This window comes from Antechinus flavipes, chromosome 2 (genome assembly GCF_016432865.1).
Source record: "Antechinus flavipes isolate AdamAnt ecotype Samford, QLD, Australia chromosome 2, AdamAnt_v2, whole genome shotgun sequence".
In the NCBI taxonomy this organism is placed as follows: domain Eukaryota; kingdom Metazoa; phylum Chordata; class Mammalia; order Dasyuromorphia; family Dasyuridae; genus Antechinus; species Antechinus flavipes.
The window spans coordinates 658733292-658747882 of record NC_067399.1 but is presented as its reverse complement, the minus strand read 5'-3'; the positions used below and the strand labels follow the sequence as shown (position 1 = coordinate 658747882).

At 33.3% G+C, this 14591-nt stretch overlaps 1 protein-coding gene across 2 annotated transcripts in view; it reads right to left on the bottom strand.

Annotated features, from left to right (window-relative positions):
• The window catches only part of CTNNA3 (catenin alpha 3), a 1962241-nt gene that overhangs the window by 448678 nt on the left and 1498972 nt on the right, over positions 1–14591 (bottom strand). The gene's annotated exons all lie outside the window — the stretch shown is intronic.

The following is a 14591-nucleotide window of genomic DNA, read 5'->3' as shown; positions in this document are numbered from 1 at the left end:
CCAGGTCATTTGCAAGATGCAATGTGACTGATTTAAATAATTTAAAGTTGGAAAAACAGAAGGAGAAATAAAGGGAATTGGGTTCTGTCTCTTCACTATGTCTAGTTACAGTGAATGAAATGAATATGTGTTTATTTAGTACCTTCAGGCATTGTGTCCAAATGCTAATAATCCAAATACAAAATTAATTTCATCCATGTTTGAAGAGCAAAATTTCTATTAAAGAGGAAATCTTGTGCAAGACAGTCATAGATAGAGAAGAAAGTTTTGGTCTAAAGAATCTTGTTGAATCAAGTATAATGGATCAACTTGACTGATAGATCCTTTGTAATGTTATTGGTAGGATTGATTTGATTACTATTATCAAGGCAATTAGTGGGTCCTTGGAATGCAAAAGAAGCATCATGGTAGATGGAAAAAAATATTGGGTAGGTCCTTGTTTTCTATTGCTAAAAAAGATCTAAACAATAGTGTGAGCATGGCTAGAGAGGATGGATCAGAGAGCTTGTACTCACCAGGGCAGGGAATTCTAAAACTGAGAACTGCTAAGAGCAATGGATGTTAAGTGAGTTGAAAGGATATTGGATTTGGAGTCAAAAGACCAAAGTTCAAATGATGTCAATAATGCTTACTAGTTTTGTGATCTCACTGTCCAGGGTTTCAGTTTCCTTAATTCTATACTGAGTGGGTTACACAGAATGATATTTTAAAACTCTTCAAACTCTAAAATCTGTATCCCTAAACATGACTCATTTGCTGAAAGTCATTTGCTACTGCATCTCACAGAAGCCAAGGTCTATGAGAAAATTATAAAATGATGAGAGCTGACATTTATATAGCAATTTAAATTTTGCAAAGTTCTTTATATAATCTCATCTGATTCACTTAACAACCTACTGAAAGGAAGCAGATCCTAAAGATCAGAACTATGGTTTTAGAACAGGAAGTTCCCAAGTCCAAGTCTTGGTTCTGATTCAAAAACATCCTGTATTATTAGACAGATCACTTAACCTCTCAGTGGCCTTAGGACAAAGGATGAGCATTTGAGGTTCCTGGATAGATTTCAGATGGTCTCTGTGTGTATATTCATCAATCTCTAGCTGAAACAGAGGTGCCGACCCATTTGCCTAAAATACTATATCTAGTAAATAAATGAGTGAGCAATCTGAAGCTTGATTTCAAGCCCACTATTCCAAATTTCTATTTGGTTATAGCAACCAAGCCTAAAATATAAATCCAAGAGAATTAACACAATTCTATCCCATCCTCTTTATAAGATTTTTCTGGCTTTTTTTATGTCCCAATTAAAATATAGCTTCTACAGGAATCATTCCCGAATCCTTCCTAATACCAGTGTTTTCTTTTTAAAAATTATTTCCTCTTTTCCTGTTCATAATTAATCTTGCATATATTTGTTTTAATATTGTTTCCAACATTAGACTGTAAGTTCTTTGAGAACAGTGACTCTCTTTTGTCTCTTTCTGTACTCTAATACATAGGACAGTGTCTGGTATATGACTATTAAATCACTTAAATGTTTGTTGAACAAATGAAGTACAGATGTGACTTGAAAGGGGCTTTAATGGCCATCTCTCTATTTTAGAGACTCCTAACCTTGTTTGTGTTATGGGCCTTTTTTAGACTCTAATAAGACTCATAAACCCCTTTTCAGAAAATTGTTTAAAATTCATAAATCAAAATATGTAAGATTATAAAAGAACTACAATTAATATAATTTTAAAATGTTCATGAATAGCTAGTTAAGAATTCATGCTCTAGGCCATCCAACCTATAATATGCCCATGTTTTGACTTTGCTGAAAGATGTCTAATAAAGAGGAAAAGGCAGTCTATTTAACCAATGGAGTGAATAATTCTAACCCAAACAACACAATACTTCTAAATTTTCTTCTTTGTGTCTGTCTTCTATTCATTCTCCTTGATTTTGTTGATCAGAATCAAGTAGGAAACAGCTAATTCTTCTTCAAGGATAGCCTTTCATGTACTTACTTGAAACAGCTTCCATGCCCCCCTCATGTCTTCTCTGATTGATGGTTTATATCCTTAAGTTATTCAGCCATTCCTCCTGTGCCTTTGTTTCAAATTTCTATACCATCCCTCCTGCCTTCTTTTAAAAACAATCTAGTTCTTTGAAGTTCTTTTTAAAATCTGAAACTTACAACCAAGCCAAGGATGTATGGGCAGGGTAAGGAAGTTTGTCTATTATCTGCCTGGTGTTTTCAAGAAACAGCCTAAAATTACATTATCTCCCCTAAAACCTCCCAAATTAATTATCATATCACAGATGTGTCCCCTGGATGCTCATGCATGCTTCTAATACATTCCATTACACCCAGAAAAATTAAATATATATTTTGAGAATGAATATTTGCTGAATAAAGAATGTTGTTTTGATTCAACAAAGAACCTAATATTTCTCAAAAATTAAATACAATGACCCAAGACACTTCTAAAGGATTCATGATGAAAAAATATTTAACCCCAGAGAGAGAACTAGTTAATTTTCAGAGCAAAATGAAGTATAATTCTTAATGTTTCTTTTTGCTTTTTTCCTCAGGATATGTTTAATATATAAAAATGTTTTCCATAATTTCACATGCACAATTGGTATTATTTTGCTTGCTTTTTTACTTGGTGGGGGAGGTGAAAGGAAAGAAGAAAATTTGGAAATGAAAATTTAAAAAGAAAATAATTTTAAAATAAATAATATTTTAAAAGGAGACAGAACTAACCATATATAAACTAACAAGAAAAAAAATACTTGAAATTTAAATGGAAAATGATATTAAAAACACTAATTTGGAGAGACAGCATTGTGTTCCTCGGCATATCTGGAACATTGTTTATATATCCTATGAACTCTGGTATTCCTAAATTTGAGATTAGTTTTCTGTGTCCTAAGTCTTCATTATCAGCATCCTCAGTAGCAGCAACAGCAGCAATATTGTCAATATCATCATTATCACCTTCACAAAACAATTAAAGTAATTGAACAAGAGAGATCCCAGGACAGGTCCCGAGTAAAGCATGGCTCCAGAGAAATACTTCTATGTTGTCGCTATTCTAATTCATGTCACTATTGAATATGGTAAGTCAATGATACCTTAAAGGCTTAAATCAATAAACATGGAAGTTACATGCATGAAACATGTTACCACAAATCCAGATAATCCATGCCTCCAGCATGGACAAATCTACTAGTCTAAAAACGTATTCAAGAAGGAAATGAGATCAAGAGAATGAGACTAAAAGGAAGCCCATATTGACTTCTAGTAATTATTATTTCTTTTTCTCAGTGAATATAAACCATCTGTTTAATAATCTTTTCTTAAATGCTGCCAGGGAACTATGTAAAGTTTACAAATCTGTAGCTTCCCCTATCTATTTTTTCCCTTTCGAGAAACTGGCACATTAGCACAATTTTTGATAATAAATTTATTTCCCAGAATTTCTTGAAGTTTACTCTTAATAATCCAATGACTTATCCAAAAATTCCATTTATTTCTTGAGATACAAATTACTCATCTTCACAATTCCATGTTTTTCAGGTTTTTAATCTCTATAACATCTCATATTTGTTGACTTCTCTCATTTACACAGCCCATACTTACTGCAGGACTTTGTCATCTTTCACCAGAGCAACTGAAATGATGTTATAATTCATCTCCTTTATTCTAGTCTCTCCTCATTAGACTTTATCTTCCATATAGCTACTACCCTTCAATTCTTTATTTTTGGTGGGGAGGGTGAGACAATTGGAGTTAAGTGACTTGTCCAGGGTCACATACCTAGTAAAGATTAAGTATCTGAGAATGGATTTAAATTCAGGTTCTCCTAACTTTAGGGTCAGGTGCTCTATCCACTGCACCAAATAGCTGCCCCTACCCTGCAATAATGAGACCCAACTTTTCTACTTAAAACAATAATATTAATGCTGCTGACAATGATTGCAATGATTCCGAGGATACAATACAAAATCCTAAAGCTGACATACAAATACCATGAAAGAGAGTGAGATGTTCTACAAATGTCTTTTTAAAAATTATTTCATTTGAAGAAAGTCAATTTGTCTAGAAGATGTAAACTATTATTGAGTGAATGTTTTCCATTTTCAGTTCATCAGTCTGACTTTCTAGATCAGCTTCCACCATGCAATAGTGACAGCTGCTCTCAGGCCTTCTTACCCCATGCCAGTTGTAAGTAAGCTAACATTTGTTCCAGCAGGGAAGATACCAATAATGAAATTTACAATTATTATTATTTTTAAACTTGTAATCTTTTTTTCAGAAATAATAAAAAGAAGAATAAAATGTGTATTTGGCATTCCAAACTGATTTTGGATCACACCAGTCTGATTAAATTTAGTAACAAAGAGTGATTAAAATGGAGAAAAATAAATTGAGTGCTAAAATTACTTTTCTAAATAGCAATATTTGGAATATCTAGAGAATAGTTTTAAAACCTGAATTTTTTGTGGTTACTATATATTTATTTTTTGCTTTTTCAAGCTAATTATTCTCTGTGAGAAGTTGAGGGTTGTTTTTTGTGTTGTTGTTGTTTTTGTTGTTCTCATAATTTTTGGGAAATTGTTGATTTATGTTTTGTTTTGGTTTGTTTGTTTTTTTTTTTTTGCTAGCATTCGCAGTCATAAATGCTTCTGTTGAGATAATATTGTCACTACAAAATAATATGGGATGAGAACAAACTCAATGCTAAGAGACACAATAAAAGCAACGAGACTCTTTAGAAGCAATTTAGACCACAGTTGTGAAATTATGAATGGTCCTTGGAAAATCTATAAATTCTTAAAAGGAAAAAAAAGAAAGAAAAATATGATAAAATATAGATTTATTTTAATTAGTTAAACCAAATTTTCTGGAGATAAATCATGTTCATTTCTCTATTGACCTTGATGCATTTGGTTTGAAGACCAGCAGTGGGGTGAGGTGAGATGGGTCATTTTTATGCTTTTTCATTAGAATTTCTTAATCATATATAAAGTTTTCAAATTCTCTGGAAAGAAAATATCTACTTTTAGAGAAATTTCAATAATATAAATTTCTAGAAGGAAATATGCTTAAAGAATATCACAGGTTGTGGAATTTGGTCTCTTCTTCAAAAAGTCAATATCAGATTTCACTTTGATCATTGTTGTTCTTCCTTATGAAATATGAGGATAATGGGATAAAAGCATTTTTAACTTTAAAAATGCTAATAATCAAAGTTCCTCCCTTCCATTTTTAATGGGATTTTAATTTAGTTTCTGTAGTATCTAACCTATAAGTGGCAGCTTTCCTCTCCCAATGTTAAGGAGGGAAATTTGAAAGCAAACACTCTTAAATCTCATTCTGTGTTTTCATAAAATAACTGACTTTGAATGCTTTAAATTTTGAGAAACAAGGATAAAATTTGAGAGTCAGGAAAGAAAACTCTCTGAGTTCAAATCTGGCCTTAGACACTAGTTGTATAATCCTAGGTATGTCATTTAACTGTTGTTTCAGTTTCTTCTGTAAAATCAGCTACAGAAGGAAATTTCCAACTAGTCCAGTATTTTTACCAAAGAAACCCCAAATGAGATCATGACAAGTTGGACAGGACTGAAATAACAGAACAACATAGTAAGTCTTCAAAACTGACTATTTCTTCCCCAGGATCCTCTCATTTCTATGAAACCCTCATCAAAATGGATCACATGTAAACTATCTGAAGCAGCAAAAGTCTTATCTATCCTTTCTTTCTGAATAGCAGAAGAGAGGAGGATTCTATCCACTAAGTAAAAGGAATCATAGAGGTGCCAAATAAATTGCAACCAATTTCTTCAGCTAAATTCTGTTCTACTCAATTCAAAAAGTGTCTGTTAAGGACCCACTATGTGCAAGCACATACAAATCACTTTTACCCATAGAAGGTAAATTCTGTGAAATCATGGGTTACTTCATTTTTTGGCTTTGGATATGGTTTTGTATGGTGTAGTAAGTACAGGGTCTGTCACAAAGTGAGTGCTTAAGCAATATTTGGTGATTAATTAAAAGCACTATGCTAAGTCAATCAATCAATCAAGAAACATTCATTAAACTCTTGCGATAAGCCAGACACTGTGCTTCGCATTGATAAGTAGCAAAGAAAATATAGGTGATAGGGACTAAATCTGTGATTTCATTACTGTGGGGAATATCCCAGTGCAGGAGCATCCTCCTATCCATTAAAGTTCTTTACAATTGCCTAAAGTATGGAATTTAGCCAGGGTCATGTAGCAATAAATATCAGAGGGATTTATAGCTGTCTGTTTGTGTGTGTGTGTGTGTGTGTGTGTGTGTGTGTGTGTGTCTGTATGTATGTGAGAGTGAGAGAGAGCGAGAGAGCGAGAGAGTGAGAGAGCGAGAGAGAGAGAGAGAGAGAGAGAGAGAGAGAGAGAGAGAGAGAAAGGGGGAGGGAGAGATGGACTCCTTCCTAATCAGGTGAGGGCAATAGATGACATTCCAGAAGGATACTCTGAAATGCATTACAGAAAATATAAAATATATGGTTATGTTGTAATACAATTTTCAAATATTTTTAAAGATTTTTACGGAAACCAGATTATATAATTCTACATTAGAGGAACACTTTGAGCCTAGGATTCCTTTACTTCAAGGTCAACTTTCTATTATATGAAGCTAGAGAAACAAAGATGAACAAAACAAATGAACAAATAGTCCTTCCCCTTAATGACTTCATAATCTACTGAATGAAACAAAATTAAGATAGATTTCACTGTTCACTCTTCTTATCTCTGTCTCTGCTTCTATGGAATATATATATTTATACATTTTTAGAAATATGTACATATACTATGTGCATAAACACATCTGTATATATGCATATACCCATGTATATATGAGTATATGATTGTATATATGCATTTTATATTAAATATATATTCATATATTCTTATATATTCATATATATATTTGTGTGTGTACACACACACACACACACACACACACACACATGTATTTGTTTAGGACTTTTGGGTTTTATAGATGCAAGGAGGTCTCAGTGAGGAAACTCCCTCTACTGGTACAGAAGTGCAGCTAGTCTACAACTTAGCATCTCAGTGAGGTCCCAATGTCTGATGCCTCAGTGAAGTTCAATTTTCCCCATGTCACACAACCATAATGTATCAGAGGAAACATTTGGCTCCAAGTCTTTTTGATCCTTATTATATATTATACATTTATTGAAATTAATGGGTGGGAAGGGACAGCTGAGGCTTTTTAGAAGCTGAGTCTTAAAGGGATCTCTAATATATTGGCGCTGCTTGATTCCACAATCCTGAAGAGGTGAGATCTTCTGAGGAATAGATTATTTATCCGGATTATCTAGATTCTTCTAAGAACCTCATATTTTCTGGTCAAAGGATATGAATAGACAATTTTCAGATGAAGAAATTAAAGTCATTTCTAGTCATATGAAAAGATGCTCTAAATCACTACTGATCAGAGAAGTACAAATTAAGACAACTCTGAAGTACCACTACACACCTCTCAGATTGGCTAAAATGACCGGAAAAGTTAATGATAAACATTGAAGGGGATATGGGAAAACCAGGACCTTAATACATTGCTTGTGGAGTTTTGAATTGATTCAACCATTCTGGAGAGCAATTTGGAACTATGCCCAAAGGATTATCAAAATGTGCACACCCTTTGATTCAGCAGTGTCTCTACTGGATCTGTGTCCAAAGAGATCATTAAAAAAGGAAAAGGGTCCCATATGTGCAAAAATATTTATAGCAGCCCTTTTTGGAGTGGCAAGGAACTGGAAACTGAGAGGATACCCATTAGTTATAGTATATGAATGTTATGGAATATTATTTTTCTATAAGAAATGATCAGCAGGATGATTTCAGAGAGGCCTGGAGAGTTACAGGAACCAATGATAAGTGAAGTGAGCAGGACCAGCATATCATTATACACAGCAACAACAAGATTATGTGATATCAATTGTAATGGACGTGGGTCTTTTCAACAGTGAGGTTTCAGGCCAATACTGATAGACTTCTGATGGAGAGAGAGCCATTTGCATCCAGAGAGAGATCCACAGGACTGAATGTAGAACACAACTTAGCATTTTCACCTTTTTTGTTTTTGTTTGTCTATTATTTTTTTCTTTCTCCTTCTTTCCCTTTTGATTTGATTTTTCTTGTGCAGTGTGATAAATGTGGAAATATGTTTAGAAGAATTGCACAAATTTGACCTATATTGGATTACTTGCTGTCTGGAGGGAAAGGGAGGAAGAAAAGTTTGGACATGGTTTTGAAGGGTACATGTTAGAAATTATTTTTAATGTATTTTGAGAGATAAAGAACAATTAATATATTTTAAAATCTAATATTTTCTTTTCACAGGGCAGATTTACTTGTTATACCTTATGAACTCAATACTAGGAAAAAAGTGACTTGGGTCTTGAAAAAGGATTCTGATACAGCAAATGAGTGGGCAGCTAAGGGATGCCATGAATAGAATGTTCCAAGTCTGTAATTAAGCACATCTGAATTCAAAGCTAGACTCAGAAACTTATTCTTAGCTATGTAAATGTAAATCACTTAAATCTTTTTGCCTCAGTTTTCTCATCTGTAAAATGAGCTGAAGAAGGAATGCAAATCACTTCACTGTCTTTGCTAAGAAAACCCTAAAGGGATCACAAAAGAATAGACAGAACTGAAATAAGAGGCAATGTGATATAACAGAAAAAGCACTCCTACTTGGGTCATGACTTTGGCATCTGAAATCCAGTCAGCTCCTTATTATCTATATGACCTTGTACATGTCAAGAAGCTTCTCTTGAACTCAGTGACCTGCTTGTATTAAATTACCAATTCAGACATGGTGTCCTCTCAGGTCCTTCTAGCTCTTAATTCATGATCCTTTGAGTTTTGAATTAATCTAAAATTCAACAAAGGATCCTGGGTTCGGAGAATCCTTAGTTTTCTTCTGAGCTCTAGTCAGGTGGCATTTCCTCTGGATAAAGAAGAGCTTTATCCCCTGAGTTCTCGGCAATTCTTGCCTCCTCAAAAGATTTTATATTATTACATCTATGTGAATACTATTATTCTTCAGCAGAAGAATGCAATCTACTAGTGCATGAGCAGCGACTGTTTGGGTTTTGTCCCCCTACATCCAGAACCTAGCATAAAATCTTGCATAAAGGCACTACAGGAAAGTAAGAAAATAGGGATATTGAATTTATTTTTTCCCTCTACTGCTATAATAATAGAACCTTGAGCAAGAAGACCTTTAGTCGCTCTCTGCCTCAGTTTCTTCCTCTGTAAAATGAAGAGCCTGAACTAAATAAAAGGAGAGATAACTTCCAACTCTAGATAAGTAAACATAGAGTCTCATGGGCATTTCCCAATTGAACAACGCAGAGGGAAGCATTTTTCTTCCTTCTTTTGCTTCCTTAAGCCCCAAAGTCCAATTCTTTAATTTAATTCTGAAAAATACATTTCTGGATTGGAACTCTGCCCTTATTAATTCACTGCAGCCATAGCATTCCCACTAGTTTCAGTGACAGCTCTGAGCCTGTAACAGCTGAATGATTAGGCCATGAGAGGACAATTATGGGTATTCTTCAGCTCCCTGTGATGCCCCATTTCCCCAACAGCAGGTAGAGAATGCCCTGGTGGTGTCGGACCGTGCCATTCAGTATCTTCTATTATTCAATGATTTTAGCGCAAATTGCCCAAGCTGGCAGAGTGAAATGGGAACTTTTGGCAAGACTAGTCTGTCAGTGTAACTCTAATATCCTCTTTTGTCAAATGCTTTGAGGTCTCTTAATTGGCTCTGCTGGGAATGTTCTTGGTGGGTCCATTGAAAACACCAAGACCGAGGAGGGAGGTATAAGGAAGGTGCTATACAAGACAGAAAGGATAGAAAGAGCTTGATCTTGTGTGTGCCTCTGCATGAGATGCTAATGGGAATATTCTGTGCACCCTGAGCAAAATGAAAAGTTCTATAATGCTTCCTGATTTCTGTATACCAGTAAAAATTTGGGTTTTATAACATGGTTTTTTTCTTTCCTCCCCCAAACATTGTGCTGATTAAAAGCATTAATAGGATCACACATTTAAGAAGGAAGCAACTTGGAGTCCATTTAACGCACATGAATGGGTGCTGAAAAGAAGACCAGGATCAATGAACAGAATTTGTCAAGCGGCAAATCTGGAGTAAATTTTCAGACATTTCCACCCAAATGAGAAAAATTCAGAATAAAAAAGAATAACACAAAACAATATAATTTGCTAAGAACTAGAGCTGTTCAAAGTTAGAATTCACTGCTTAATTGACTCACTGAAAGTTTTCAAATAGATCCTAAATGATAATTTTTTTTGATATGTTGTGGTAGTAAGAGGAGAGGAGAGGGACATTTTTAATTATAAAAAATACACAATCATAAAGGCTCCTTTCAGCCTCAAAATTCTGTGATTCTGTGAGCTCTCCCACCTTTTATTTTCTCCAGATCAGGAAACTAAAACCTAGAGAGTGGAAATTTATTTGCATGGTAATCAACAAGCATTCACTATGTGCCTTCTAAGTGCTAAGTACTATTCTAAGCACTATGGATACAAAACCAAAAATAAAACCATTCCTGTCCTCAAGTAGCTTAGTTAAAGAGATAAAATATACAAAGATAAGTATTAACAAAATATGTGTAAGAATAAAAGATCTTTACTCAGTTCCACTGCTGTGGTCAAAAAAGATCCAGGAATTCAAGCGAATCAATAAATTAACAATTTAAACTAAGAATAAAGGAATTTTCCTATAAATTCACTACAATATGTGAAGAAATCATTTATCAGATTTAAATGATTATAGGATTTTGGCCATTGGGGAAGGCATGATATTATATGGGAAACACATATTTGGCTGAAAGAATCAGATATAACTCTGGGCTCATATATAAATATAATATATTCTTTTAGTCTTACTGAAAAACTGATTCTTCTCTTATCCTAGATTAAGGATGTGAAAATATTTTGTAGATATAGATGCATGCATATATACATTTTTATATTCATACATATATAATTTGGCAGGATTGGGAAGGCATGGAAGCTAGGAAATCAAGAAAGGTCTCATAAAAGGAAATGTGATATGAAACGCAAGATAAGAATTCTAAAAGTCAGTGGTGGGAAGCCTTTGCACAAGCATTAAAATTGTCATTGGCACTATCAATGGAATTTGCAGTAAGAATTCCAGTTGATTATACTATAGAGTTCATAAAGTTTATAATAACAGATTTCCATAATATGGATGCTCCAAAATATGTAGTAACCCTGTAAAGTTAGATGGAGACCAGGTTGTAAAAATTTTAAAATGCCAGAGAAGATTATAGTTGACCTTTAAAGCATTAGAGAGCCACTGGAGCTAATTGAACTAGGAAATGACAGACTTAGACAGACTCAGACTTTAGGAATTTCACCATGATCATGGCCAAACTTTCTGATAGTATATATAATACCATATTATATAATAGGTAAAAGCAGAAAGAAAAGAAAAAAATTCAACAAGTCACAATCATGGAAGAATAGAAAAAGAAATTCATATAAGTAAAGAAGGAAAAAAAAAAACAAAGTAACCAAGAATTCCATAAGAAGATCTAGACAGAAGTAAAGCAATTGGTAAAGAGGCAGGGAAAAGAGAAAAAATTCTTTTCATTCTTCACAGTAAAAAAATTTACAAAGCAGCAGGCACCATGAGGAATTTGGAAGACTGGCTAATTTTTTACATTATTTATTTAAGATTAGAATTCTTTTCTTTTTAAATTTTTGAGTTCTGATTTCTTTCCCTCTCTCCCATTCCCTCATCTACTGAGAAGGCAATCAAAATGATATCAATTATACATGTGAAATCATGCAAAACATATTTACATATTAGCTATATTGCAAAAAAAGCAAACATAAACAAACAAGAAAATTATACTTCATTTTGTACTTAAAGTGTTCATCAGTTCTCTTTCTGGAGGTAGTTAGCATTTGTTTTTTAAATCATGAGTCCTTTGGAATTGTATTGGGTCACTGTATTAATCAGAGTCTTTGAGCATTAATCATCATAACAATATTACTGCTACAGATTTCCTAGTTCTTTTTACTTTATTTTGCATCAATTTATAGAGCTCTTACCATGTTTTTTTCTTCTCTTCTGAAACCAGCTTCCTTGTCATTTCTTATATTACAATATTATTCTATAGTAATCATATGCAGTTGTTTGTATATTCCCTATTGATACATGTTTCCTCAATTTCCTTTTCTTTGTCATTATAAAAAGAATTTGTATAAATATGTGACACATATAGCTTCTTTTCCTTTTCCTTTTATCTCTTTCAATTTTATAAGTTGTGTGGTATTTTTGCATCAAAGACTATGCACAGTTTTATAGCCTTTGGACATAGATCCAAATTATTCTGTAATATAGTTGAATCAGTTCACACCACCACCTACAGTTCATTATTGTACCTGTCTTTCCCCCTTTTTCATTTCTGATAGGTATGAGGTAGTACCTCAGAGTCATTTGAAATTATGTTTCTCCAGTGGTGAGTTAGAGCATTTTTCCCCATATGATTATTACTAGCTTTGGTTTCTTTTTCTGAAATTGCTGCTCATATTCTTTGACAATTTGTCTATTGAGTAGTGGCTCTTATTTTTATAAATATGACTCATTTCTCTAGTCATATTTATAAAATGAAGTTTTAATTAGAGAAACGCTGTATTTTTTAATATTGCCTCACTGTCTATGATACCTTTTAGCAAAATGCAACTTCCCTGAATATTTTTTTTAATTAGGTCTCCATTTGCTTTTACTTTGTCCAAACACATAGTTGCTATCCCTGTCTTTTTTATTTAAATTGAATCATATTAAATTCTGCTCCTACCCTTTATTTTAACTGTGCAGGTGTCTTTCTGTTTCAAGTATTTTTCTTGTACACAAGATTTTATTGGATTCTGGTTTTTAATCTATTCTGACATCTACTTTGTATTATGGGTGGGAGTTCATCGCATCCATATTCAGAGTTATGATTATTGTGTATTTCTCTCCAATCTATTTCCTTATATTTATCTTTCTCTCTTTTTATCCTGTCCCTCTTCAAAAGTATGTTTTGCTTCTGATCATTGCTCCATTTCTACACACACACGTGTGCACACACACACACACACACACACAGACCACTTTTCTTATCTTCTTCTATTTCTCCATTGGATGAGCTAGATCTTGAACCCAGCAAAAAGTATATGCATACTCTTACCTTTTTAACATAATTCCAATGAAAAAAAGTTTAAGCATTGCCTGTTGCTACCATTTCTCCCTCCTCTGCAAAAGCTCTTCCTTTTACACCTCTTTTATGTGATACAGTTTCCCCCAATCTTCTATTCTTTTCTCCCTTCTCCCAATATTTCTTTTTCTTATCCATATGTGTGTGTGTGTGTGTGTGTGTGTATGTGTGTGTGTGTGTGTATTTAGAGATCGTCTCAATATAATTGATTCACACCCATATTCTCTATCTAGAATAGACTCCTATCTTAGGAATTCTTAGGAGTTATGTGTATTGTCTTCCCATGTAGAAATATAAAATGTTTAACTTTATTGAGTCTTTTAGGATTACTTGTTCATATTTTACTTTTTATGATTCTCTTGAGTTGTACTTGAACATACAATTTTCTATTCAGTTCTAGTCTTTTCATCAAGAATGCTTGATAACATTTGTTTCATTAAATATCCATTCTTTCTTTGAAGGATTATGCCCAGTTTTGCTGGATAGGTTATTTTTGGATGTCATCATAGTGCCTTTGCCTTCTGTATTATCATATTCCCAGCCCTCAGCTCCTTTAACATGGAAACTTCAAAGTTTTGCATGATCCTGACTATTGCTTCATGATTTTGTTGATTGCTTACAATACTTTTTCCTTGACTGGAGTTCTCTGGAGTTTGGCTATAATATTCCTGGAAGTTTTTATTTTGATATCTCTTTTAGGAGGCAATTAGTGGATTTTTTTCCATTTCTATTTTGTTTTCTGGATCTAAGACATCAGGACAGTTTTTCTTTACAATTTCTTGAAATATGATGACTAGGTTCTTTTTTAAACATGATTTTCTAGCAGGGAAATAATTTTTTAATTATCTATTTTCCAAGTTAGTTGTGTTTTCTCCCCTTCAAAAATTATTTGTGTATGCATATATGTATATACATATGTATGAGTACATGAATACACACGTAAATTACTTTGACACTTTATTATTTCTCCCTGTCTCATGGGGCCTTTACTTTCCCACTTGCCCAATTCTAATTTTTGAGGAATTATTTTCTTTAGTGAGTTTTTTTTACCTTTTTTCCCAGTTGACAAATTCAACTTTTTTATATGGACTTTTCTTGTGCCTCTTACCATTAGTTTAATTCTGTTTTTCACGTTTTTTTTTTTTTTAAACTTTTTTTGTTCTTCATTTACCAATTTTTAAATTCTCTTTATAAAATTTTCTTATACCACTCTCATTTCTTTTCCCAATCTTTCCTACAATGCTTATCTTTATTTCTTTA